This window comes from Chiroxiphia lanceolata, chromosome 2 (genome assembly GCF_009829145.1).
Source record: "Chiroxiphia lanceolata isolate bChiLan1 chromosome 2, bChiLan1.pri, whole genome shotgun sequence".
Taxonomy (NCBI): Eukaryota; Metazoa; Chordata; class Aves; order Passeriformes; family Pipridae; genus Chiroxiphia; species Chiroxiphia lanceolata.
Window position 1 is genome coordinate 20,872,827 of NC_045638.1, and position 24,748 is coordinate 20,897,574.

At 38.4% G+C, this 24,748-nt stretch overlaps 1 protein-coding gene across 3 annotated transcripts in view; it reads right to left on the reverse strand.

The window, feature by feature from the left end:
• Positions 1–24,748, reverse strand: part of TBL1X (transducin beta like 1 X-linked) — a 196,067-nt gene that overhangs the window by 146,843 nt on the left and 24,476 nt on the right. The window lies entirely within an intron of this gene.

Sequence of the window (24,748 nt, forward strand, 5' to 3'; positions counted from 1 at the left end):
ATCATACTGGTGGCTCAGAGCCATTTAAGTGGCATCATGACAGTACTTTACCTAATTTAGACTGCTACAACCATTAAATCATCTACAGAACATCCTATGATGTTAACAGATCTTCTCCTAATTTTAAACATTGAGATAAAGATTAGTGCGACCTCTCTGAGACTAGGCACTGGGGGGGGCTTGCAGAACTGAATTAGCAACTGAGACTTTCTGATTCTTAATCCTAAATATACACCTCCAAACCCTAGGAGCAAACAGATGACCTACACAGCGCACAAGGGTACTCCTGTTACTACACACCAAATGCACATACCTGCACTCAAAAGTAATTTCTAAATGGATGGTTCTAGACAGCCACTTCTCTGCCATGTAATAATTGCATTAGCCTGCTGAGGAGCCACACAGAAGATACCCAGAAAGGCCAAACCTCCACCCACCCTGACTTGGGCGTGGTGTCCCCACTGCCTGCTCTCATCTTCCTGTCCTCAACTAGCACTAAAAGTGCCTTTCTGTGAGGATTACATCCACACAAGTCCCTAGGTATTAGGCCACTTCCCCTCACACCTACTTGCTCTTAGTTGTCAGAGTAAGAGCTGTTGAGTGATAACCTCTTCTACCGAAGCTCACATCTACGCTGATATAATTCTCCTGAAAAATGTTTTCAGGATTCTGAATTTACAATTTGAATGCTCTTTTTGTTTAAGAATTTAGATCATACTGAAAGTGACAGCCTCCTGGTTTCCCAAGAAAAAGACACAAAAAATCTAAAAATGCAGGAGCACAAATTCAAAGAACAAAGATGGACAAAGGAGCCGACTGTTAAGAAGCAAACACCTTGGTGGTTCCTATACAAGTCAGTTTGTTGTAGCTATTCACATCATAGTGTTAATTTCACTATTACAATCAAATACTCCTAATAAAAACGTACTTTCGTGGAAAGTTTGTTCAAAACATGAACATTACTAGAACCAGACAAAACAAGGACTTTCCCCTAAAGCTCAGGATCTCTTAACTGCCCAGAAATGCCATACGCAATTTGCAGCCGCATTCCAAAAAATACTTTTTCTTCCAAGTAACAAGCAGAGCCAACACTGTCCTCTGAGCTAAGCGCATGGGAGGATTTTTCTGTAAATAAAGCAAGTATTCTAGTCAGAAAATAAATATCCTAGCTGTATTTGAACTTGGTTTCTCTTTTTTACTCGTTATCACATACTTACCTTAACCATTTTCCATTTAGATCTGTCTTACACAGATTAACCCATTATTGGTATTGGAAAAAGCTCACAAATAGCAAAGACAGATGGGATGACTTTTGCTAGTACCCTGTGGTGTAGAAGTCAATGTTAACAACAATGCTGCACTGAAGTGAAACCGTGCAGCTGTGCAAAGCCTCAAGCACTACCTCACAGAAATTGCAGACAACTCACTACATCACCTCTATAGATAAAATAGATATTTCTAGATATTTATGTTTTCAGAGCACTTTCATGCATCACTGAAGGTAGGTATGGATCAGAAACAACTGAACTGACATGACCTAGCACCTTACTGCTGGCCAGCTGAGCTGAGTCAGCTACAGAAGAGGTAGACATTCTTCACATCTAGGCAACTGCCCAGCAGTGGGAGAGGGAAAACCTGCCCAAGGTGGCTTAAGTATGTCTTTTACTTTAAAACTGAAGGGATGAAAAGCCAGTTTTGCCAAGCCTGATGATGACTCATCTCATACAAAGCTGCAGTAACACCTAGCATTTTATTAAAAGGTAGTCCAATTTGCCCAAGGCTGTAAAGATGGTTTTCTGTCCTGTGTTTCACACATGCTCACGAGCTAGATGAGAATACATCAATTTGGTCCTTTGGTCTTTGATAATAGAAAAGGTTATGCTTCGCTAAAATTGCAGATAAATATCAGGCACAATTCTGGTTAGGTTCTCGGTCTATGACACGTGGAATACAAAATACACGCAGTGTTGACTGAGTGCATGCTTGACTCATACCAACAAAAAGTAAGTAAACTGAAAACCAGGACAACTATCTCCTGGTGTTAGTAGTTGGGATCTGTGTACATTCTATTTATATATTAAAATTTCAGTGTCCATACAACAGAGGTGTATTTTTTACTTCCAATATGGTACCTCGATGCAGAAAACAAGCAGCATCTCCAGAAGAATTCAAAATCTACTTTATTTGAATACAAATGTATGTACCTCTCATAAAATCCTGCCAGCAAAATCCATTCATATTCCTAGCTGGAAAATACCTTTGCCAAGATACATCTGCAAATAAGGTATATAGTTTGCGTGTATACAAACAGATACTGAAATCTTTGTATGTATACATGGCAAAAGAAACATCACAGTTTACAAGCAAAAATGAGCAGGTCGTGTTTCAAACTGACAGTGTGATATGGTGTTATCAGGAAGGACAAGAATTACAGTGATTTACAGTAAATTACTCGTACTGGCCAGGGATGATACACAGTTATGAGACTAAATTAAGGAAGTTTGCATTGCTGCCTTATGGTGCTTGATCTTTCAATTAATGCCTCAAGAATACTGAATTATCAGTATTTGAGCACTGTTTGTTTTTGATGTTAGCATGAAGGCAAGGTTTTTCAAACCACAACACACTTGAACAGATTCAATTATCATCATTACTTCCATTTCTAGTCACTAAGTGCCACTCATTCCTTCTAACTGACCTTGCCACTTTACTTTTTAATCTTTATATCAAAACTATCAGAATAAGAAAAAATAAAACATAAGGCCAACACAGAGCCTGCGCCTATGCTAAGAAGCCTAATGCCCTTCAAAACCAGGGAATCTAAAGCTCCTAAATGTATGTTTATCTGCAGCACACTTTTTTCTAACAGCGAAGAGTATCTTGCGATTAATGTATTTTGTGAATGTGGTGTACATATATGATGTGAAAGTACAGATATGACAGAGGATAAGGTCTGAGCAAATGCAGATGTCAAGTGGGATAATAACCTGCAAACCAGAAACAACAGAGAGCAGTTAATGGCCATAAAAAGGAGGCAAGAAAGTACAGGAGGAGCACTCAAAAATTTCATGAGTGGTATTTACCAGGTTTGCTAGGGGCATGACTCCAGTGATGCCTTTGGCTTGAGTTTTCTACCTTTGATCAATTTACAGTAAATTTAAATTTATTCAGAAGATCAAAAGCATAACACACAAGATCAAAATTACTTCCTTCAGTTTACTGTCTTGTATTTTGCATCGAAGTAACAGAGTAACAGCATAGGCAATTAAGATTTCCAAATACTACTCATGCCACAAAGCCCCACTGAAATTCTCCATACAGAGTAACTAGCTGGCCACTAAGACACTGAGCACGGGACTATAAACTAGGTGTCCCTTCACTTTAACAACATTCATGACATCCTAGTAAAATTATTCAGGGTTACCAAGAAAATTAATCAAAGAATGGGTAATGTTGGAAGGGACCACTGGTGGGGACATCTGGTCCAACAGGATTGTGTCCAGACATCTTGAACAGGTTCTTGAACATCTCCAGTGAGGGAGACTCCACAACCTTGCCGGGCGATCTGCTCCAGAGCTCAGTCACCTGCACAATAAAAAACTTCTTCCTCATGTTCAGGTTGAACTTCCTGAGCATCAGTTTCTGCCTGTTGCCTCGTCCTATTGCTTGGCACCATCAAGAAAGGCCTGGCTCCATCCTCTTGACAGCCTCCCTTCAGATATTTATATACACTGATGAGGTTTCCCCTCGGTCTTCTCGAGACTGAACAGGCCCAACTCCCTCACCCTTTCCTCATAAGAGAGATGCTCCAATATCCTCATCATATTTGTAGCTCTCTGCTGGACCCACTCCAGGAACTCTATGTCTCTCTTGTACTGAGGAGCCCAGAACTGGACACAGAACTCCAGATGTGGCCTCACCAGGGCTGAATAGAGCGGCAGGATCACGTCCCTCAACCTGCGGGCAGTGCTCTTCCTAGTGCAGCACAGGATGCCATTGGCCTTCTTGGCCACAAGGGCACTGCTGCCTCACGGACAGCTTGTTGTCCACCAGAACCCCCACGTCCTTCTCTGCACAGGTGCTTTCCAGCAGGTCGCTCCCAGACTGTACTGGTGCAGGGGGTTATTCTTCCCCAGGTACAGGACCCTGCATTTGCCTTTGATGAGTTTCAGAAGGTTCTTCTCCGCCCACCTCTCCAACCTGCCAAGGTCCTTCTGAAGGGCTGCACAGCCCTCTGGGGTATCGGTCACTCCTCCCAGCTTTGTTTCATCAGCAAACTTGCTGAGGAGGCATCTGCTCCTTCATCCAACTCATTAATGAGTAAGTTATACAATATTGAACCTTGTGGGACACTGCTAATTACAGGGAGATACTACTAGTTACATGTTATCACAGGTGACATTTGGCAAGGTTGCCCACACAGTGTTTGAAACCAAAACACACTGAACCTCTACACCATGCAGATCTAGTCTCTTAGGAACACATTACAGCTGAGTATAAGGAAATACACTGAAAGTACAGAGAACTTTCCATAGAGCAGAGTACCCGACATTTAACACAAAGGTGAATGTTGAGATACAAAGTTATGGCTTTGTCTCAAGATTGACAGAAATACTTGCATTACTTAGAAACTCAGTAACTCCTAAATAAGTTGGTTGGACCTAAATACCTGATACAGTTACTAAGCCAAATGATGCAGAGTAGTAAACTAAGCTAATTTCATGAAAACCAGACAGTATCAGTGGAAGAAAAAACATTTTTACAATACAATTTTGTATTATTCCTGTAGAACCTACTGATGAAGAAATATTTTTTAGAAAAAGGTAATATCATAGGAATTTTAATCTATGCATATTTTATTTAATAGACTTCTATTGTGCATGTCAGACTAAACTGCCCAGTCAAGACCTGCGAAAAGCAGCAGCATACTCTGCACAGTAAGACTTCTGAGAAAGGCTTTTAAAAGAAACACTTTGGAGAGTTCTTATTTTTTTCTGATAAGGCACATGGGAGTGCTTTCACTCAAGTAATTCTTTTATATCAAGATAAAACATACTTAAAGCTAATTGTCAGACACCTTCACACTTACAAGAGCCACTGATTTTACTCAAAGATTTCTTACTACATGCAAATGAGTCACTATTCACCTCAGCAACCTCCATGTCAGCAAAAATGCTTATCTGAGCAAGTTTCATGCATGCTTTGGTGTTTGCTGGATTAGCAGTTATCTGACATATGGGTCAAATATCTATTTAAAGAAAAAAAAAAGAAAATATAACCTTTTTCGGCCATTTTTTGTCTACTCAGAGCAACAGAAAAAGGATGCAAGATAGTAATATTTACTTCAGGACCTCTATGCCTTCCTGGTGACCAAGCATGCTAATGGAAATTTACATCCCCATTATCCTAAACATCAATATAACAATAAAACAACCCATGCTATCTGAAAGAGCTATGACTCCATGCAATTAACAGCAAATCATTTCTTACAGGTATTATGTTCACTGAAAATGTTGGCAAATAAGATACTAAAACACAGGGAGCTTTAGGAGAGCTTTCCAATTTCCCTCAAACATCGCCTTAGCTAATGACTACTAGCTAGACACTTGCTCTAAGACAGTTCTACCCAATCCGATACTACGTCAAGGTTAGTACATTATAGTAGCAAAAGACAGTAGAAAATTAGTCAATGTATTGTTTTCAGGTACATTCTGTTGAGATTGGGAAAAGCAAATGTGAAAAAAGGGGAGCAGAGCGACTCCACTCCACATTACTACACGGCAGGATACCCACGTATTTAAACACATCCAGAACACTGTAATTTTTCAAGGGAAACTCACTGAAGTAAAAGCAGTCACCAATGATATGATGGTTTTTCCAATGAAATGACTTCTTTTAGAACCTTTGAATATCTTAGAGTACTATTTTTAATAGATTTTTTTTTTCAGCTTTGGACTTCCATCTTTTAAGTATCCTCCTCTCAAAGACAAAGAAAGTAAGGAAAATGCAGAGAAAAAGGATAAGATGGAAATTTTAATGTAGGGTTTAAAATGTCTACTGTGTTAAATTCAAGGAAATTAGACTTATTTTTTTTCTATCTTCTGCTATTTTCTCTTTTGCAGCAAGTATTTTTGCATGTTGTCAAAACAGCCCTCATCAAAATAGTTGCAATCTAACAGTCATGTTGACCCTGTCCAATTTGAAGGAAATAAGGGGTGAGTTGACTTACGTGCAACACAAAAGTCAACACACTAACTACGCCTGCAAAAAGCAAACCAAAGAAAGGAAACTATAACCAGTTTCGAAATAACAAGGAGATCTTCTTCACCTGTAAGAGTGCTTGTATCGCAGTTAAGATCTTACTGGGCAAGAAGAAATGGAGAATTCCCCGTGATCTCTTGTACTCAGCTTTCCACACATTTTTGTCATTATTGCACAAAGTCTGTGTCAGCTAAATTCCTCTCTAGAGCTGCTGCAGAACTCCACTGTCCTCAGGTTTCACCTTTTCCAACTGTGGCCACCAGTTAAGGAGGACACTCTTGCAAAGAGCCACAGTTTCTCCAGTGACCTACTCTGACAGCAGGCGATTAATCCCTGGAAAACATTGTTTGCCATTCATTACCTATCAGCTCTTCAGAACAACAGAAGTACAGCCTAGGGAAGTATTTGGAGAGAAAACGCAGATTCAATGAGAATGGTCATGAATTAGGAATCAACAGTTTAATAAGAAAGGCAACCTCACAGAAAAAGGAGTGAGATTTTGAACACTGTACATGAAATGAGCTCTGCTTTACATATTTCAGCGACACTATTTATCAAGACATGGAACCAGTTTAATCACAAACGGAAAGGGAACTGTGAGGTACTTGTAAACATCATTAATACTACAGGCTGCAGCATAATGATTATAGACTTCATAAAAGCAATAGTGATTCTGACCAAAAGAGCTTTTATTTTCAGATCAGGCCAAGTTAAGGGCGTATCTTTGTCTCACAGCAACATAAATACTGCATGTGCATTCCTATATTTAGCCATCTCATGCACAACAGATTAAAAGAAGCAGCTAGATATTGTCTGTAAAAGAGTATTTCTCTTGACCTTAGCATAAAAATAAGCCAAATAAGCCACAGTGGAGGAGATGAGTTTTCCTCTTCCAGTCATTTAATCCTTTGTTTCCTTTTTCTCTAGTACAAGGCTTGACAAAGGTAGTATAATACTGTCCCATCATTTTGAGTGCATGCTCTCAATTGTTTTGGTAATGAAGTATATATATGCCAAGAGTTCAGGGAATTTTGGAAACTGAAACACATACATGAAGTTTTTCCACCTATCTTCTCTAATTAGCAATTCTAAATGGACCAACAGCACACAATTTCAGAACAGTGAGAGCCTACAGTACATACGTATGATCCCCTGAAATGAAGGAAGGATACCAAAACGGCCAGCCCTCCAGGGCTGAAACTAAAATAAGACCTCATCCTGAGTTCAAATAACACACAATGGATAGATTTCTAAGGCAAGAAGGTAGCTGGAAACTCTTCCACCTGCAAGACGACCCTGCTAAAGCCCAGGAAGGCTCACCTTTAACAAACTGACAAGGCAGCCTTCTCCTGTCCCCACCATAGTCCAGTGGGGATGGAAATATGTGGAAGCCAGAGCAGAGAGCTCCTGCACCACCAATCCTTCACTACATGGCACTATCTAGGAAACATATCCTAGGTCTATAAATTAGAGTAAACCTTAGGCTGCTATGAGTTATGATTACTAAAGACATTAAAGGCACAACAGGAGTTTGCTGCCTGGAATGCTGACTAACCACATGGTACATCCACTGCTCCAGTTAGGTACGCCTCAGTGGCAGGAAAGTGCTTTACATCAATCACACTGATTTTAAAATACTTGAAAAAATTATGCTTGATAATTATCAACTACTACTAATTTGAAAAATCGGTATTCAAACTAGTGAATACTACATTAAAAAATAGAGATAATAAAGCCACACTTCTTTTTAGAAAGTCAACAAGTGAAGAAATAGCATGTCTCCAATTTTAATTTTCAGTTCCACTACATGACACTGCGAAGTTCGGATTTGGCTGTAAAAATGCTGCTGTCAAATCTGTTTTCTGCACTCACAAAAGCTCCAGCCCTTTCACTAGAGTGTCCCTGCTGTGGAAATCAAGGTGACAGAGTTGGTGCTTGTTTAGTTCCCACCTAATACAGGTCAGGAGGTATATGAACCATGACTACTGCTTCATGGCTTGGAAATACTCCTGGGTCTGTTTCCTCATTGCAGGAATTTCCTTTACAGTCCAGGCTTGTGTGCTGTTTACTCACAGATTCACTCCTGTTTTCTCCCTAAATACAGTTCTTTTTCTTGATCTAACTTCTTAATTGTGTCTTTTAGTCCATCACCTTGATTTCCTGTTCCTTGCCTGCAGCTATGATTATTCCTGCCCACTGTTTCTAATTTCCATCATAAGTGCAAATTTCAAGTAAGCATCATGGAAGGACATTTGATTTGCTGAAGAAACGGTCGTTTTCAGTCACTGAAAATTCTGTCAGAGGCAATCACATCATATATTTACTTTCCTAAAGTGATGAGTTGCATCATTACCAATGGTAAGAAGCCAAAATCTGCAAGGGGAAGAATTTTTTAAAATAAAAAAACCCAACACACTTGCTTTTAAAGTTTTCATCTGGAGATGACTGAAAATGCATTGCGTCCAAAGGCTACTGCCTACAATCTGCTACTAGGTCAATTAGCTCTCTGCAGCGTCTCCATTTTAGTGTCTTATTGTCAAGAGCAACAAGACATTCATCAGACAAAAATACTGAGAAATGGCAAGAAACATCTTAGAGTAGAGACTGTCAAAAGAATCCTTTATGAATGAAGGCTGCTCACGAGTGAAGTTGTAAGGTATTCAGATGCCAGGACAGGAGGAGAAACGCATATACATACTCTGAACACTTCCCAGTCAGAGAAACCAATTAAAATTATTTCATAAATGCAATGGATCTATATCATAAACTCTTAGAAGCAAATATGACTGGCAAAACTCTAATCCAATTATCAGCAGTAAAAAAATATACGTATATGCTGCACATTTTCAATGCATGAGACACAAAAGCAAATTTTATAGCCCATCAAATAACAAAACCCAGGTATCAGCCTCATACTGGAAAATGGAAGATAAACAGAGGCTTAACAGACATGGATTTGAATTTGTCTAGAAAAGTACTTCCCTCGCTTTATCCCAACTGTTTGAGAGGTGATAAATATTTAAATATCATTAACAAAAAACCATTATTTAACTGACAGTTATGAAATCATACTCTGAATGTAAAATCTTTGAGACAAAATAATTCTGTCCTAGGATGGCAAATGCTTAGTTACTAGTGAACATACAGAGCAAAAGTAAAACACTTCACACTCAGTGTAGTTTGGAATAATATTATTCTGCTTCAGTAAGAATCTAGAAGTAAAAAATGAGGTATTTAACAAGCTATGCAGGATTTATTACCTTTGCGATGTTACTCTAATTTGCAAGATATAATCAGGTTTTCAAGGAACAATGCTAAAATGTAATAAAGGATCCCAATCTCATTCCTTAGCAACTCCTTCCATTTAATCATAAAAACAAGATAAATCCAGTTTGCCAAAAATGAAAAGATGGATGAGGCAGATAGGAAACAAATCAGTTAAGTACAGGCACCAGAAACTACAGTATGAGATGGCATACAAATCCTGTGGTTGACAGAGATAAATCTGTCAGATAAATTCAGAATTAGAACTGACACTGAAGTTTGAGCAGAAGCTAGTACCACTGCACAACAGGAAGAATGAAGCAGAGATGTTTCAGACTTGTCTCTACTCTAAAAATCCCCTAGCTTTATTGATTTGTGTCACCACTTCATCATAATTTTTACAATAACATACTTCAGAAAATACTATGTTCCCATAAACTGGGATTTTGAGAACTGATATTATTTGCATTGTCTGACAGTGCATTCTGAAAAATAACACTATTCCAGTGCTCCTGTGAAATATCACACACAGCAAGTTCAAAGGACATCTTACATAACATACAATAAGCAAATGCATAACTTGCTGTGAACACAAAATTCATTTCTGGCAAGGGATAATAGTATACTTTCCTTGGAGCTCAAAATAAGGTATTCCGGCCTAATCAAAAAAGGATAATATTTTATGTCTCAGAAGTGCTATGCAAATCAGGAGTAATACAGAAATTAATTGTTAATGAAAGTATTTGTGAGCCTGATGCACTTTTTTTTTCTTCTTGGGAGACCAACAAGGTCAGAAAGTCTTGGACAGCTGCTGCTGCTAGAGATTGCCAGAGAGGTGTTTTTCCATTGCCTGAAGACCACCACAATGAACCATCCTCCAGCCACCCTTTTTCCCACTGAGCCTGCACAGGTGGTAGTGCTCGTATCAGACAGTCCTCACTCACTCTCACACATGAAGTGTAAATAAGTATCCCTCTATGACTCAGAGAGCAAGAGGACAGAACCTAACAAAGCAAGGAAGTTACCAAAAAATTACAGAAATTTCAAAAGGTTTTTCTTAAACACTTAACCATCACAAGGAGTAGAACGCAGTGGCTACCATATTTACTATCTCATTTTGTCACCCTATAATGCCTAAGGAAAGAAAAACTAAAAGATTAAACATCTAAAACAGTTTCTGTCAATACAGCCTGATGATCAAGGGGATGAAGGGAACTTAAGAAAGGCTCATTAACAATTATTCAGCAAAAGGGGAAAACCACCAAGGCATGCAAAAAAGAGTGAAAACCTGAATGTTTTATGTTGATACGCCTGACGTGATTAAAAATGAAGGTTATACATTTAGCACTCTCTACCTCCTCCTAAGCACCACAGTTTTGTCACATGCAATGAGGTATTACAAGCTCAGCATTTCAGCACACCAGAGGGACTAATTAAGACAGCACTGTGTAATCCGTGTGCTTTGCTAGACCAAAACAAGCACCTCTGTATTGGACAGTTTCTTCAACTATCCTTCAGGTGCAGGACTCATTTATGAGTGTCTTTGCCCACAAATGACTGCAGTATGATCAGGTGACGTAAAACAGCATTAAACATAAGTATTATTTATCAAATATTTAAAAGGCCAAAGACTGTGCAATAGCATTAGCAGATCTACTGAAACATAAATGTGTCATATAGAGAGTTAATGCACTCCTAATCAACTATCTCAATTTATTATTTGAAGTAGTAGTCTTCTGATTATTGCAATATTTAATTCAGTCTCAGAAGAGAAAAAAAACCCCATCATGTGCCAAGTTTTTTATGTGGTGAAATTCCTGCCTGTACCACAGATAATCTTTAATTCAGTTCGATGTACTGTTTTCATTACAACAAGCTTACTTCCAGCATAATCATAAGAGGTAAGGATTATGTTAAACCATACTCTCAGCTGATGGCCCAGCATTTCTTTAAGTGATGTCATGACCTCCTCCAAATAAATTAACTTGTCCAGTGCAGATGTTGACATTTCATATCAAAAAAGAGATCCACACTGTAAATAAAGCGCTACAGAAATACGTGTCACCAGTGATTTGGCAAAGATTTAAGACTGATGCAAATACTTCTGCTATGAAAAACAGAAGAAAGCTGCAGGTGTGAAGAATGCTCCTGTGAAGGGGAAATAGGGCAGGCTGACACCTTAACACTAAGCCAAATGCTGTATTTGATGAGAATGCAGAAAATGGGTTAAAACCTTTGAAGCTACTACCTTTTAGAAAGTGAAGCAGGAAGAGAATATAGAAGAAAACTAGTTTCTTAAAGAATTCAGTCTAGGGTGATTATACATGTTTGTTTCTATGTGTGTGTGTGTGCACGCACATACATACGTGTGCATTTGTGTGTGTACAGAAAGACCACTGACTAATCATTTATAACAGCTTACAGCAAGAAAAAGCTTCCATTCGCTCCAGTACATACTTCAAAGAACAAGAAATAAAGGCTGCTCAGAAACATAGGAAAGTATGAGTTTGTGTCTTCCCAAACACACTAAAAAGGTAGAAGGAAAAAACAAAGTTTTCACAACACATTCAATATTAGACAAAACTCGGGCTAACACAGTACAGCAAATACATCAGACTTTACTTAAAAGATCCAAGAAAAAGAAATAATAGATCTGAAGCATCATTATTAGTGAGAGGTATTAGACACACAGCCCAGCCTTTCACCTTAGGAGCTCAGCAGAAGGCTGATGGCCCTTTCTATTGTTTCCTCTCATGGCTTTTTGCAGGGGAAAAGGATCTACCAAGGGAGTCAGAGGAGCTGCTGGCAAGGTCACCCAGAGAGCTGTGGGCAAACGCCTACACCACCACCCTACAGTTCCCGGGGGAAGTCCACAGTGTACAATGGAGACGAAAGAAGAGGAGTAGAAGAGGAAGGCTGCCCAATCTAAAATTGCTCACTCAGGTTAAAACCTGGGGAAATACACTGGAGAGTGCTTCCGGCTAGCAGCCCAAACACAAAATATTACAAAATCCCAAGACTGAAACTGAACAAATGGTCTAAAATCCAAACTGTTCTGTGTAGCACAGAACAGTGTTTCAAGTAAGTTAACTGACCACCTCAAACACAAAGGAAAATACAGAGCACATGGAGAAAAGATGCAGATATGGGATTTAAGAACTGAAAAGAAAATTTTCACTCTGCATCTAATTTGGTTAACTGGAGATTGCCACCACTGACAGTCACAGTTGCTCTCCTGGTTGCTTTGCTCTTCTTCATGTGTCTCAGAGCCCATGGTCCCATGGCTACAGTGCAGGGGAGTGGGGAAGAGAGAAGTGCAAGGCAGATCAGCCAGTCCAAGCAAAAATTACTCCCTCCTACACACACCTTGACTAACTTTCTGGTGTAACAACTCTTCTAATTGGACTCTCCCTCATGCCACGTGATTCCCAGGGCCTATGTGCTAAAGTCAACCAAAAGACAGCTACAAGGATATCCCTTTTTGGTATCAGTCTACAGAGACATCAGGTAATGCGAAATCACAAACTGGGAACACACCACCTCTCGCCTCTCCCCTATAGCCAAGTCAAAGTGCTAAGGACTGTATAGCTAACTGGGAATTGGCAACTCCAGAACAGACTCCAGTTATTCCCCTTCTGACCTGGAAAGGCTGGCAATTGTCTCACAGTCCCAACCAAAGGAGGGAGGCACTTGCACACCACTTCCTAGCCTTTTAGAGTAACTAGTCAAATTTCTAAAATCTGGTAGCACCTTGATCCTCTGTTCACTACCCCTGTCCCAGGTTAGCTGGGGTTCCATTTCTCTCCTTAAACGCACAGGAGAAGACCCAAGTGACACGTTAAATTGGATCAAACTGGATTATAGCTACCCAACCCTCAGCCCAAAAAAAAAAGCAATCTGGACTACCCAAACTGCAAGTACTTAATCTCAGGTATGTCTTCCTCTTCCACCTATGAATTCTGCCTGCACTTACCAGGCATGCCTAAATTTGCACTGATAGGGCTGGGGAGGTTAGTGCACCTTCCATCTAAGACCAGAGACCAAACCTGATGTAGTTTAGTGACCCTCATGGGCTCATCCTTGGTGGCTTCTTCCACAATAGGTGAGCTTTTCATGGATCACTATTTGGAGACAATAATGCTTCCTCACAACAGCAAAACAGTCTTGTCACGTACATGAAGCATGTTGGGCAAATTCGTGAGGAACAAGCAACTAAATTTTTAGGTGGTATAATGTCTACAAGTAAAAGGAGCTGGCTATATTATCTGAATAGAAGAAAATGTTCTAATTAACCTTCTAATTGGAATAAAACAGTACAAGTGAACAAATTATACTCTGAACTTTATCTTTGAAAAAAGGCGGACTACTGTTTAATTTTAAAAAATCACTTGCCCACCTTTGATCACTGATTTGATATCCCTTGACAACATAATTATATCAAAATTTAATTAATTCTTTACATTAGGTACAGAACAATTAATTGCTGAGCTTGGTCAGGCAGTTTGTGCTACAGGAGGTTTCCTCTGAGATTTATTTACCATTAGTCAATAAAAGTATTATTCCTAAATTTTTCCAAGATGTCTATTATTAGAGACTTGTACCAGAAAGTTTCTTGGATTCACTTGAGAGAATTGCAATTGGGCCTATTTCTGTTTTGTCTTCTGGGAAGCTCACAAGAGCATTTTTTTTTCTAGATAAAAAGTTCCTAACTATGGAAGTGATAGGTATTAACTTTTAGAGTAACAAGGGGTTAAAATTATACTGTCTATTTATTCCTCCACACCTGTAAATCTGTTCTATTAACAGCATGAGAGAAACTTTAGAGAATGAGTAGAGCTCTGAAACAAAACTACATTACCAAAACCACCTGGCCTCATAGAGCCCTTCCTACCAGAGGAGAGCCTTCAAAACCACAAACTCTTCGTGGTGTTAACAATAGTCAAGACCATTGTAGTAACTGTGAAGTGTCTTCATTCTTATTGTCACTGAGATTTTTTAGTCCTATTTTCACTGGGATAGCTTGTTGCTAAATTATCCATCAAAAAAAAAAAAAAAAGAAGGGAAAATGAAGTTAAACAGCTGACAAAACTGGCATATAACTAGAACTTAGCATCAGTAAATGGTCTCCCAAAGATGCAGGGAAAAAAATTTATGTGAATCATCCTGTTATTTTTTTTTTAAATTAAAATGCAATCTATATCTATTCTAGAGGTAGGAAGAAGGTGTATTGCCTACAATATTACTGGAACTGGGAAGCTCAATATTGCCTCCCTAGTGAAACACAGATCCAGTAAAGACAGTTAAAAGTTGTGGGTTTGGTTTTTTTTTTAAAGATATTTATCATTTAGTTGTGGTAATATTGTGCCATACAACTTGTAGACTCACTTCTGTAGAGGTTTAAACAGGACTTACAAAGCACACTGCAGAATATTCTAATGAAGCCCTGTAACTTCCAAGGTCACCGACACAGTTCTTGCCATTCCAGGCACACATGCGAGTTTCCCAACAGCCAACTCACACCCTGTATGAAAGCTATGGCATGTGTTGTGACAGTCTGGCCTCTGGCAACACCTCTCTCCACACACCGATAGCCCCGGCGGAACCGGGCACATGTTACACACCCACAGGGCTCGGGCCGCAGAGGGCAGAGTGCCCACAAGCAGCACTGATGACATGAGTCTCACTCGTTCTACATGGGGAAAAAAAAAAAACCTGCGGTAATTTTTGGGTTTATTTTTCACACAATTATTTGCATAACTGTTGAGATTACAGAATTGCACTGGTAGTTGCAAAACATATTCTCACACAGATATTTTTAAGTGGTTTGTGAACCACTTATACCTTGACACGTATTAAGATAATACTGCTGCTGCATTGTTACTACTGCAAAAATTCTTTCCATCGCTATACAGGTCTTTGTTGTTATCATTTAGGCCCTAAATATTTCCTTTTTCCATTGACTTTTGCACACCTGGTCTCTCACAAAATTAAATTTATCTTTCACAATGAAGAACTAATTGGGAGAAGCTGGTGGGCCTCAAAATTTTGTTAGATCAGTTTGGAGTAGAAACGAGACTTGTTTTATCAAATGATCTTATTTTTGGTCCAATGGGTAAGATGAATGAGGGGTCTCTATTAGACTCAGAAGTTTTCTAAATTTCATCAGCTTATATGAATTTAAATGTATTTGGCTAAAATAGTCAACACCGACTGAAATGCCTAGAAAATTTAGGTAGCACTGATATAGGGTGCTAATTTTGGAAAATGTCTATAACATTTCCAATGAAAGTTCTGAGTATCAGGCTGCTGAAAGGCTTTTATTTAAAAATAAACATATATATAAAACTTTCAAAGATCAAGACACAAATATTATGAGCTCGTTTTTCTCCAGGTTTTTTTAAGTCATTACCTGTTTTTATTTTGATTTGCCCAGAACTGAAAACCCTACTGTAACTGTGATGCATACCTATCTTAATCAAAAATGTAACTGACTGATCATTCCAAAGGTAGAAGGAGCAGATCATAACAACATAACGTTACCTAAAGAGATCAAGTATCTTTTTTACCCCTACCCCTAGTTCTCATCAGCAGTGAACAAACCAACCATATGTAAAAAAATTATTCGTTAAAACACTAAAAGATGTGCTTACCATTAAGCATATCACAAGCTTTTCCCTTGTAGTACTAACTCTATTTGAAGACCAGAAACAACTTAATTAAAAACTAGCCTCTGTTTTTGTATGAATGCATTTCAATTTTATTCTAATCCTCTTTGATTTTCGAAGTCTTCCTATGCATCTATAACACACAGAGCAGCTATGGGGCTGCCACTTTACAGAGTGCAGTAACCTTGCTTCCTGTTGCAGCTGTACTCTGGCTACTCAGAATTGCAGCAGAGCTCCCTCTTACTCCTCAAATTTCTCACTAGCTATCTGTTTTGCCAGCCTTACAGTTGCCTGTAGCTCAGATCACCTGCCAACTGCACCCACATGCACCTCAGGCCCCTCAAACAATTTCTGTTCCTCCTGTTATGGCAAAGTCTACCCAATCTCCTTTTTTTCAGATCAAGGACAGATGAAGTAAGGTCAACTTCTCCTCCTTTCTAGATCTGAAAGATGGAGGTGAGGCATAACACAGGTCCCAGGGCTTGTTTATCTATCCTCCTACACCTGCAATCAGGCCTGAGTAGGTAAGGATTGGGTGGGGAGAGGAGAACGGAGCAGAAAGAAGATACTTGTTTTTTCATAAAAGAGAAAGAGTAAGAACTCCATTTTCTGAAGTAGCTTAGACCAGCTGCTCTCCTTCTAGTCCGTGAACAAATGCGACATAATAGCTAAAGCAGAGTGGCACATTCATCCTTCTTGCTCCATCAATAGGGATGGCTGGAATTCATGGGAGCCTGGAGCATCTTCTATTATGGCAATACTGCTGGCTTCTGCAAAGAAGCAACACCTGACAGTTTGCCAAGACGGTAACACTGATTTCTATGCACAACATTTCAGTGTGCCTAGCATTCTAGTCAACTCATTTCTGTATTCATTGGTGGAAAACAACTTGATGTAAGCATATTTTCTGGCTTTGTAGTACAACTTCATTCAAAAATCCATTTGTGAAAAGGCTGCAGTAAGATGGCAAAAAGATCTCCCAGATACTGTGCACATGACCACATGCTGTAGCCTTTTTACAGGTAAATTGAAAGATTGGAAAGATCAAGTTCTTCATGAGCACTTAAAACTGTTCTGCCAGTGACACTTTCCCTCAGCACTCAGAGGATGCCACAGTGCTGAAAGCACTTCAGTTCAGCCCTTATTATTATTGCTATGCAAGGATGAATGTAAGGCATGTTATTCCCCATTTTGGGATGAATGAATCTAGAGTACAGAAAGCTTCAGGCTTCTGTAATAGCCAGGCTCTGATAGCCTCTGTTAGGCAACAATAATACTTTCAAATTTAAAAATTAGGTTTGCATGGCGTAACTACGAAACTTTTACATGTGGCTATGATCATACAGATTTTTATGATATTAAGTCAAATGACTTTTTAAGGAATCAACCAATACATTACTTTATATTCCATTGCAAAGCACTGATATATTCTGGAGTAAGGATACATTTGAGACCTTATTTTGGACTTAAGAGACACAAAACGAGCTATCAGAAGCTTACAATGCTTTGCCATTGTCACACATTTTTTAGCAAGTTCTCTTATTAGCTCTGTGTGCTTCAACAGGAACACATGCTGCGAGGAGCTGACACAATTGTAAACAAGCAGGAATAATTCTCCTAGTGATTCCTGATATCTGAAAAACATCTATATAACCAGCAAGGATGAGTGACCTAAAGCCACTTCCAGAATTCATACTGTTCACTCTTCAATCCACTGGGCACAGAGAACAGCATTCATGAGACAACACAAACAAAATTAGAAATCATATTTTTTTTTAAGTGCTGCCCATGGCAATGAGATCCATAGTTCTATGAAAGGGAAGCATGTAACACAAAACTATTTTCCTCTGTAACACATTTTAACATGTGGGACCCATGGAAATCACAGGGCAGCTTTATTTTCTCGTGAACACTTATCTATATCACTCATAAACATACCAAGAGACTCATGGCATCTCATATGTTTCCATAATGGAAACAGGCAGGTTTTAGGAAAAGGTGTAAAGACGGATGATGTGTGATACCTTTTTCTGCCAGGACTACCTTTTTATTACTATTATTTCTGGTATAAATGCAAAGTAGTTGTTCAATGTCCATAACATGAAAAATCATTTTGCTTGCAAAACAATTTTAAGTACATCTGATTAGAAAATTTGATGGAAAAACATTTTCCATCAATACATAGGAAAATTAACGGATTTTTGAACATATCTTGCAGAAATTGGATGGAAGAAATGCAAAAATAATTACAAAGACATACAATGCAAATCAACTTGAAATATTTGTTAAAAAGAAAATTGTATTTTTAAAAATTTCCTTTAAATTAATATCATACATGCTTAATATTGCAGAAATGGTCCAAGCAAAGTAATCAACACAATAAAACTGAGACTGTTAACTTGATTTAAAATCAAGTATTTTGGTTGTCCCATTTTTAGTATTGAATTTTAAAATACCAGCTTTACATTTCAATTAATAATAATTAAAAAAATAACAAACAAGATAAAAGATTAGCATTCCGCATGGTTGGTGTCTGACTAAACTTGGTTTAAAAAAACCCACACATGCATTTTAAAATAAAGGCTGGGAGCAGGGTATTACAGTCCCTTGCCTCATCCCTGCTCCTCCAAAAAAGTAAGGATGGGAAGGAAGTCACTGGATAACATTCTGTATAATGAATCATAGAATGGTTTGGGTTGGAAGGGGACCTTGAAGATCATTCACTTCCAACCCCTCTGCCACTTCCAGGGGCAGGTCCCAGGAAGGCAGGGACACCGTCCATTGGACCAGGTTGCTAAGGGCTCCACCCAGCCTAGCCCTAAACACTTCCAGGGATGGGGCATCCACACCTTCTCTGGGCAACCTGTTCCAGTGCCTCACCACCCTCACAGTAAAGAATTTTTTCTTAATATCTAATCTAAACCTACTCTCTCATTTTGAACCCCTTCCCCCTTGTCCTGTCACTACATGCTCTTGTAAAAATCATAATTTAATCTAAGCAACTTAAAATTTAGGATAGAGGTCTTCAAGAAAACAATGTAGTTAAAAATGGGATTCCTCTAATCTATGAGGACAGACAGCTGACAGAGGGAGAATTAGACTAACACCTAAATTCTGACGCAGAAAACACCAAGAGTAAAAATGGAAGAGAAAGTACACCAAGAGGAAGGACGACAATAATTACATATGATGCAGTATCATTGGGTCCTGCCATTTTCGTCACATACTGCTATAAATCACAGGAGAGTTGGGAAGAAGGCACGTCGCTCTCCCTTCCCCCAGGCACTCATCTCACAGAAGGATCCAGACTGAAAGAGACAGGTTAGTGCTGAACAGACATAGCACAGAGCTTAACTTCCAACATTAAAATATACTTGCATGTGAAATGTTTTGTTTCAAAATACATACAATACCATACATATTATTTACACCCAAAACTCTGCTGTAGTCTGAGAACACCAAAAAAAAAAAAAGGGGGAGGGAGAAAAAACTGATTCCTTTCTGCCTTTTTTTTCCCTTCCCTTCAAATGATACAGACTTCCTTCCTGAACCTCCCTGGTATCATCCAATTTAAAAATCTGTGTGTTTTTGCTTACATTGTTCAGATGTAAAAAAATACTACTGAGGAAAGAACAGTATTACACAACTGAATATGTCACTTTAGAACAGACTTCAGAACACACAGCCACAAATGTATTTACACATTTCACCTCTATCACCTGTAACACTAACGAACACTGACTGTTGTGACAAGTACACAACATGGAGAGAAAAGTTCAGTCAAGTCCTCAAGAACAAACACAATCATCCACCATCTATACACGAATACACATTTGAGGAAAATTCTCCCTGTTGATCACATCAAACAACAACATTACTGTACAGTTAATATTTTGGATTTGTTTTTTAAAGCAACAATGGCTAGAGAAGAAAAAAGGAGGCCTTGTTTCCCCCGGAATGAGTTAGGAAGGCTCTGAGCAATGACACAATTCTGACACAGTAGCTAAGTTAGTTCCGGTTTAATCAGCCACAACTTCTGTGTCAGGCTGCAGGGCTGAACCCTTCAGCACTGACCCAGATCATCTGCTGAACACTTTCTATAAACATGTGATCTCAATATTCTTATAATTTGCAAGACTGCTACATCTGTAATTCACTTCGGAACATTTCTGCTCGGTTGCTAAGAGTTCAGAAAAGGCTGAAGGCAGGACCTGGTGTTATTTGTTTGTTGGTAGCATAAACAACTCTGGTTTTACAGCTCACAGCACTGAAGTTCCAAGAGTTCATGTATACACACACAGCACTGAGATTTGTGGGTTTAATTTTTTGCCATGCATCTGCTGGGACAGTGGAAGGCTTGAGGGTTTTGACATTAAAAGACTGACCTAATTAAAGTTGAATCACTCTTCCCAGGTATAGAGTAGCCAAGTTCTGAAGCACCACACCCCATCATATCAGGAGGGTGGAAGCAGACTAGAACCTTGGAACATCTGCTGACAAGTTTATACCTGAGAAATAATTAATTTGACATAGGATAGCAAGTATGCAGCTATCCTTGAGAAAATTCAAATTGAGAACGATTAGCCAAACTCTGTTTAGCCAAATATATATAAATATATTTATGTATTAATATGAAAACTGCTTAAATATGAACTTTTAGATCCTATTTCCATGCCTTGTTCCTTTGTTTTCAGTCTTTTTTTATCTCCTCCACATTTTTGTATTGCACTTATGTTTTTCCTGCTCTACATAACCATAAGCGCTTTGCTTGAAAACACTATATTGTGTATTCATTATTCAGGTCACTATTTGCCTCCTGCTACTAATATAGGAAAAGACAGTGCATAATGAACATTTATGCAAAACGTGCAATAATAATTTAGCGGTTGTATTACTTCTTCTTTAGTATATATTTTTATGGTAAGAAATGGCACTAAAACTTTTCTCCAGCACCAGCATATGGCACTTCTTAAGACAGAAAAAAAAATTTTAATTTCCACAGAAATAGGATATATAAATATCCACACATATATATATACACACATATATATATATACACATATATGCATAGGGTATGATTCCCTGATAAATAAGTTGATGCATTTTTAGAAGTATATTCCCAACGTTTTCCTCTATCACACATTTCTTGACTTCACGGTCTTTCTCTCTAATATGCTACAGTTCACACCAGTCTCACCCGTTTGATTTTTCGAGTAGCCCATACACCAATATGCATGTGTGTCACTGGATAATTAAATAAACTATTTAATATATTTTTCATTATGTTACTGTTCACTTTTTGCAGTTATTAGACAATTACGAAACCATTAACTTTCCATCTTAGTTTCCACTGATTTTCAGTTTTAGGATTGCAGTTACTAAAACAATTCCTCAAGATCATAGCCCATATAACAAATATAAATTCTCTTTTAAAACAATTTCATTATAATGAATTTGGAAAGTTCACAGAACCATTTCAATGGACAACACAATTAGAAAATAGCCCTACCTTGAGATTTCTGTAAATGTACTCCACAAAAAATCCAGAAGCAGAACTAAAGCATGTGACTTTATTCCACTTTCTCCATCTATAAAATCAGGTGATTATATTTAACTACTTCACTGAAAACTCTTAAGCCATTATTATATATAAAATTCGTGAAGCTTTTAAAATTGTCAAGACATGACAGAACTGGGATCAGAATAGAGGGGCTCCATCATTCTCCCAGTTAGAATTAAACACCGAAGTTCAGGGATTTATACATTACGAAGGCTCAAGAGAATACATTTTAGCTTTCTGTTGACTTCAATATCTTAAACTCAAAGAACCTTTCTACTTAAGGCCTGTTTCCACCCTTTAATCCCGCAACTCTTCTTTGAACCTTCAGCTATTTTCTTCTTTAGTTGTGGACATGAGAACCAGAGAAAACAACCCAGCCGTAAACCTCTCAGAGTGTCATCTCCCTTCCCATTCCCACACTTTCTAGCTTATGTACCCAGAGACCATGTCAGCCTGTCAGCCATAGATGTTTTATACAGGATGGAGTCTATTGCTCTAGAAGAAGGCCCATGTCTTAGTCCCTTTCTGCAGAATGCTACATTTGCTATGTTAAAGCAACAGTCTTCTTTTTCCCAGTTCTACAAGCATAATCACTCAGCAATTTGCTCTATTCATTATTATTTTCTCAATCTTTGAATACTCTATAAACTTTTTAAGTGATTATTTTTACATGAGCAGAGACAAAAAAGAAAATGTTCAAGTGTGGAGGACTGGCAACCCACTGGTACACACAGACACACAGGGACCTCAAATGTAAGTGTATTAACCCTCCTTTAGGTCTGATTCAGCTACTGTGTGTCCTTCTCACTGTGTGTCCTTCTCACTGTGCGTCATTCTTGATTCTTCACAAAAATGCTGAATAGCACCAAGGGAGTAACCTTACCCAAGTCTAAATGTGTATTTTCACACTATTTCGTCAACAGCCCACTGTATAAGCAGCTGAAAAACATCGCAAGGGTAGCAGTCTTACAAGGCCTACTTTTAACTAACTCATGCTGACAAGCATTAGCAACATCCTGTGATTCTCCTCTGACCTTTATTTACCATGCCTTACATGAGTTATTCCATCGTTTTAGCTGGATAGGAATCCAAGCTTATAACTACCTTGGTTATCTAGTCTTCAATGCTGGTGCTCAGTCAGGTTTCTAGTGCCTTCATGGTATGCCAAGACTTGTAAATCAACAGTGAGTGCCCAACATTAACTCCTTTGTCAGCTCTGTTTGGATTAAACTATCTTCAGACTTTGAAACAGCCATGCTGAAAACTGGACTTCCATCTATGCATCTGCTGCCCCAGACTGTATGCCACTGGGAGGCAACAAGTTTTTTTTCCCACATTATTCTGCATTTTAAACAAAATGTACCCTTCCTATCCAACCACCAACCTGCTCTCTCGCAGGAAAATAAAATACAACCAACAATACATGGTTTTCCTTCCCACCGAAACATTTTAGTCTATGTAAGCAAAGGTACCTCAATATAAAGTCCTATCACTGCATGAAAGAGAATAACTGCAACACTGACATTCTTCCCAATGCAGGCTTGTTTTATTTCTTTTATACATATCTGATTGCAACACAGGCCAATAAAATGTGAACTGGACAAACAGAAGAAAGAGGTGCTTTAATTTGTTTGTACAACTATGAAAAACTAGAAGTGTTTCTGCTCAAGGAATATGAATGGCAAAATTCAGATAGAAGACTTCGTTTAAAATATCTATAAGGAAATAGAAGAATAGGCTGTTATTCTTTCTGTCTGAATAACTGGAGGTACCATAAATAACCAGGCAGAAAATTCACCTCCCCTTCTCTGTGATGCTTCAGCTTCTCTGAGAAATAAAGGTTCAAATGTATCAGCTTTGGTACCCAAAGTTGCCAATCTTTTGTGCTGGTTTGCATCAACAGTTTAAAAGTGAGGAAAAACAAATAAATCTCAGATCAAATATTGATCAATCGCTCTGTCCAGCCGATGCTGAACTCAGAAACATGTACATCAAAATTCTCTGCTTCTGAGGGTCCTCTGGGATATTTATATTGCAGATAATCAGGAGTTCTGTTTCATTAGTGAGTGGGTTTTGTTGCTGGGGACTAGAATGGAGAGTCAGGGAAGAGAAGGGGGAAGGAGGGAGATTTCATGCCTATAAAAGCGCAATTGAATATCTGACTAAAGCTCATTTAAAGGCTTCCAGTAAGAAACTGTGACCGAGGCTTAAAACACACTAAAGAAGCAGCTTCATCTTGAACTTAGAGAGCAGCTGTGCTCTCATTCCCCTTCCCCCAACACAGGAAACAGACCTAGAAACAAAAATAAGACAGGAATGCTCCTGTGCAAGCTAATGCTGTTGGCTTCTTCAACATCCACTATCCTTGTGCCAAAAAAAATGAAACCCAGGAGCATTTAACACTTCAAAGGATAGTGGGACACTGCTTTAAACATAGAATTTTCTACCAAAGACAGATATTCTTTCATTTTGTAAACAAGCTGCAAGAATGTTACCATGAATGCATGTCAAGACAGATTTCATTTATATCCTGTACTACTTATGCACAAATACACTACTGCATATTACACTTTTACCTATTAATGTTGCATCCATGTTATCTCCTATCAGAAAAAAAAATGCAGTTGAACCTTTTGATATCTTTCAAAGCATTCTCTTACAACATGCAGTTTGAAAGCTTAATGCTACAGAGAAATGTTTGACAAAGAAGTTCTCTCCTTATTAAGCAATGATACATAATTATATGTTCAAGGAGAATGTGAATAACATCTTGCCAAAGGAACATACAGCCACATATGCTACTCACAGTATTTCCAACTACAAATTATAGTTATGCTTTCACTTGTGTTATTAAGAACTTGGCCTCTGTTCAATGTATTTGATTTTCTGAACAAAGGTAAAGAGAATGGAAAAAAAGTGAGTGGTAGGCTACATACTCTGTCTAACTTTAGAAAAAAAAGAACAACCAACAACTTTATCTAATTTTGACGAGTACAAA